The 5377-nt window shown below is 31.8% G+C and overlaps 1 pseudogene; it reads left to right on the forward strand.

The window, feature by feature from the left end:
* The first annotated feature begins 1910 nt into the window (after window positions 1-1910).
* On the forward strand, window positions 1911-2029 carry LOC120591060 (uncharacterized; annotated as a pseudogene).
* The last annotated feature ends 3348 nt before the right edge of the window (window positions 2030-5377 follow it).

The following is a 5377-nucleotide window of genomic DNA, read 5'->3' on the forward strand; positions in this document are numbered from 1 at the left end:
TCATGTAAAGAAAATATATTTCCAACCTGTAAAATTACTTCTGATAAAACAGCAAACCTCCAGGGCTCTGGGATCAAAACAGTTTTTTAAAGATGTTTCTGAGAGGGAGCATTGGATCATCTGTCTTGAATATCACCTGTTAACCATTTCTAATTTGATTCTTCAAATTCTTTCACATTTTGGCATGTCAGAGGGGAAAATGCACATTTCAAATATATTTGCTGTCTTTTATGCATGTTCTAAGCATAGAGATGCACCCTCATTAAGCAAGATTTATATAAATTTTAAAAATAAAGCAATGTTTAGTTCTTTTGCTAAATACATATTTTAGTGTTTTATCCTTAATGCATAGTAAGGGCTTCACCACCATGAAAATAAGTACAAATTTAAACATGGAAATGAGAGCACTAAGAAATGTTCTAAACCTCTGCTATAAGTTTGTGTACCAGTGAGTAATAGTAATATTGCACAAAACAGACTTGTAAATTCTGAAGTAATTTTTCAGTTCTAAGGAACACTTTTCCCATTACTGTTAACTGTTTTATTTTGCTCTGTGGAATTTGAGATTAAAATCACTTTTGCTTCTTAGTAATTAACAGATAAAATCTGTTATAATATGTCATTATAGATCATTGCCAAATAAAAAGCAAGCACCAGATGGCGTGCTTTATGTTAAGCTACAGTGCACATGCATTAGGACTTCTTTTTCTCTCCCAGGAAAATTGCAATTTATTTTAGAGAGATCCTTTACACTATGAAAGCTGTAGAGCAAGAAGCTGTTTTTACTAGCATGGAAATCTTAAAAAGTGTGGTATCATCTTTGGCTTTAAGGCTCTGTGATGGATTACCTTAAGAAACAATATAATGCTTCATTTATTTTCTCTTCTTTTTCCTCCTCCTCCTCTTCTTTTTAACATATGGACAATATACATGAGACAACCGAAGCTAAATTGTAGTAAGTCTAATTGTCTATCAATTGTTAATAAAGAATCCCCATCCCCCAACAATATAGCTCTTAAAATTCGCCTCCTATGGTACTCTCAATTAATATCCAAGCTCTTTTTTTGTGGCCTTTGAGCCACATACTGAGGCCTTTCTCATTACTCTAGCATTATCTTAAGCACTCTTCCCTTTGTCCACTGCTGCCTGGCTCTACTGACCTCTTTGCTATTCCTCAGACGGGGCCAGCTGTTACCCACATTAGGGTTTTCACTAATGACGTTTCCCTCAGCCTTCTTGTTTCCTCAGGTATCTGGCTCCTTCTTACTTTTTCGTATCACTTTAAATATAAGGGAGTTCACACCCTTACCCTTTCTCTAATTGTGACATGGAAACATGTTCCCTTGCTTTATGCTAGTCATATACTTATATTCTGTTAATTATTATCTGTCTTCCCCACTATATTTAAACTCCAGATTGGCAGGGACTACCTAATCTTTATTCATTAATATATACCCAGGTCCTATGTACATCTGTAGTTCAGTAAATATATACTAATTATAAATAATGAAAGTCACAAACATAAGAAAATAATAACTATTTGACATACTATCAAGTAAACTTTATATATAGTCAGTACTTAATTAACAATAGAAAGACTACTACATCTACTTTGGCAATAATTCAAATTGAATTGGAGTCTCTTCCCCACCCTCTAAGTTCTTGGCCATTAACAGATGCGACAAGTATATTGGAAGAGTTATGGTGCTTTGCATTTAGAAATGTTTCATATGGAGAGAGCTGATCAATTTAATTCAATTTATTAACTATCTTTACCAAGAACTGAATGGAGTAATTATTTAAAATTTATCCGAATGGATTTAGGTTCAGGATGTTGCTGACATGGAAAAGTTACTGAGTAAAGGAATTTTATTTTCATTCCAAGATGTTTTTAAAAGCACTAACAGCTAGTTTATGGCCATGCCACCATGAACATGCCCGATCCCATGTGATCTTGGAAGCTAAGCAGGGTTGGGCCTGGTTAGTACTTAGATGGGAGACCACCTAGGAAAACTGGGTGCTGTAGGCATAAACAAAACAAAACAAAACAAAACAAAACACTAATAGCTATGTAAGTAACAACTCTTTTAAAAGTAGGAGAGATGCCATTTTACTTCCTCGGAGATTTTTGGGATGGACATTATTAAGCAAATTAAAATAATCGAATAGAATAAAATTGTTATCTCCTCCCATTTGGAAGGTCATCTTAATTTCTGTTTTGGGTTTGGACACAGGTTTCTATAATTTAGTCTCATCACATAAATGATATTGAGCAATAATAGGGGAAATATTAACAAATTCAGAGAAGCCAAAGTGTTTCTATGTGCTTTGTTTTCAATTTGAGAATTGTATTAGTCTGCTAAGGCTGCCATAACAAAAACCACAGACCATATGGCTTAAACAACAGAAATTTACTTTATCACAGTTCTGGACCCTGGAAAGTTAAGACTAAGGCACTGGCAGGATTAATTTCTGGTGAGTCCTCTCTTCTTGACTTGCAGACAATCACATTTTTGCTGTTTTCCTCACTTGGCCTTTTCTCTGTGCTTCTGGTGTCTCTTCCACTTTTACTGAGGACCTTTGGATTAGGCCCTAACCCTTATGACCTTACTTAATCTTCATTATCTTAACGGCCTTATCTCCAAATGCATTCATTTGTGAGGTAGAGCTTTAATACATGGATTTTGGGGGACACAATTCAGTCCATAACATGAGTATTTACACACTTTCTAGTTGTACATTCAGAAATATGAGGTGCTTTTTAAAAGGCACAAAATAAAAATATAAGCATGACACCTCAGAGACCCATTTACCCATAAAGTATCTGTGATGTTAGTCAAATAATTGAAACTTAGAGAAGAGGCAGTAAAATCCAGAAGTGAGAAATATAAAGAATATAAGGACTAATGTGGAATCCTCTTATACTATTCCTCAGTCCACCATTTCACAAAATATGTTCAGATGAATAATAGTCTCCACTGATTCTCCTTTAAAAAAGTATTTCTTCTTTAAATAAATTTGGTGAATGATTCATATAAAAATGTTCTTTGTGAAGATTCGCAGTGCTGTGTGCTCTAAAAAGTGCACAAAGTTGGTAAATACTTTCATATTAACCTAAGTTACTGTTTTCACTTCTTGTTAAGATATGTGAATTCTAGAGATGTTTCTGGATGAAATACACTGAAAAAAACTTTAAGTACCTTTGCTCTAAAACACAGTAAACAAGTATAGATCTGCCATATTAAATGTTAATCTTCTATTTGCTGACTTACCTTCACTATAAGGAAGTATGCTTAAACTGTCTGTTTATTGTATTGTGACTATTTTAGAGCTTTTGTCTGTGGAGACTTTTAAATGTGCAAACCTTTCTATAACTCTAAAATGTAAAATGGAAAAGGAAAGTTTAATATCCTGGAATGAATATAAGTGTCAGAATGGAGATTTACCATTTATTGTGAATTATCTTGCTTTTACTGTCTGCAGTCAAGCTTTTTAGGTTAAATAGACAGTTTCCCAAGATAGTATATGCTTCATTTGTACAAAAACATGTTTAAGAACTATAGCGCTATTAGAGGTTTCAGAGTGTTGTATACATTGAACAAATGCACACATTGTATCTGCAGAGATTATTTATTCAACATTTGTCATGCATTTCAATGAGTAAAAGTTATATGTACATAGAAATCACTTTTCTCAGAATCAAGTCAGAGATTCTTGTTTTCTTCCAAGAGACCTGGCAAGAGAAAAGAGTATCTGAAGCGTTCAATGCCATTGAAGTTCAGATACTAAATAAACTTGTTGTCAGTCACAAGTCAGATACAGTTTTTTTTTTCTTTTTTTAATGGCTTGTAAGTAAACATCAATTTAGTTAGGTTGGAAAAAAAGAAAAAAAACAAAAACACAATGGACTAACTCGGGCTGTGCAGAATGCTTCTGGACCTACTCCGCCTCAAAGGTCAGAGAACAGTTTTGATAAGAAAGTGGAAGAGTACTTCGTGTTCTTTGACACTGCTATCACTAGATATCTAGAATGCCTTTGTGCTAATCTCAGGGGAAAAACTTTGTTTTTGGTTTGATATTTTGTAGATGACTTGAAATTCTATGAAACAGATTTTTGTACGGTACAAAGATTATACATTCTTTTACCCTCTATTTTTCAATTTTTTACACCTGGAGTTATTGCAAAAATTTTAATAAATAATACAATAAAAATTGATAAAATGTAAAAAAATCTCTAATAAGTTTTTAATCATGGAAAACTAATTTTTAAATCTCAGAGAAAGCAAAATTAACTGTCTAATAATAATTTTTCATATTTGTAATCCACCATTTGTATTTTCTCCATTTAAAGGATTTTTTTTAAGTTAGTGAATCCTACATTAAGTAAAATGTTATATGGAAAAGGAAAAGAGAAAATATTTTCAAACCACATTCATACACTTTGAATAACATAGCTAGAAGTTATTGAGCACTCTTATTTATTTTATTATTTTGCATTTTACTGTTTTAGCTTTCAAAAGGAAAAGATCCAAAGGCTAAATATGAAAGGGTTCTTGTTTATTACATGACAACTACATGCATACTCCACTTGTGACAGAAATTTGAAGATAGGGCATCCCACCTCTAGTAGTTAATTTGTAAACATTAATTATTTTATTTTTTTAAAAAAATTATCATACTTTATTGAACTTAGTGTAAGTTGCAATCAGACATTAAAAATATTTCATGTAACATTTCTCTGATGTGTACTGTCTAGTGCTTTCCTGCATTTCCTAATATAAAACAATTTTTGATCATTTTTATGGGTTTCTGCCAACTTTATTTCTATCCTAAAAAGTAGTAATAATAAACTAATTCAATAATTTGTTTTAGATTCTCAAAATAGAAAATTTTTACAGAGTTTTTGATCATCCAATGACTGTTCCTTCAGTTATTTGCTTATCCAATAAATGTTATGTACCCAAGAACCAGCCTTTTCTTTGTAGACCAAAAATATTGTTTCAATTCTTATATTTCTATTTGTTAAACATATTCAGTTGAAATTTATTGTCTGCCATGTCCAGTTACAATTTAAAAAATTTTTTGATTCTTACTGTATTTAAGCTGAGATTTTCATAGCAAGTACCAAAAACAACTAGAGATGTTTCCCTCTAATAAAGTCTAGAAAAATATTCAAAAGCACATTTTGCTGTAAAATGTTTCTTCAGTTAAAATAGTTTAAATCTTTACATCTGTAATACTTTGAAAGGAATGAAAGCAGAGCTCGATTAACTTTTTTTTTTCTGATGATCCAGATCAAACTTTGCTTTTTCCTTGTTAAATATCTTAAATATTAATATTTTGCTAGATAGAAAATATTTTGACAAATACTTTTGCT

The sequence above is a fragment of the Pteropus medius genome, unplaced genomic scaffold, assembly GCF_902729225.1.
Source record: "Pteropus medius unplaced genomic scaffold, Ma_sr-lr_union100, whole genome shotgun sequence".
Lineage (NCBI taxonomy): Eukaryota > Metazoa > Chordata > Mammalia > Chiroptera > Pteropodidae > Pteropus > Pteropus medius.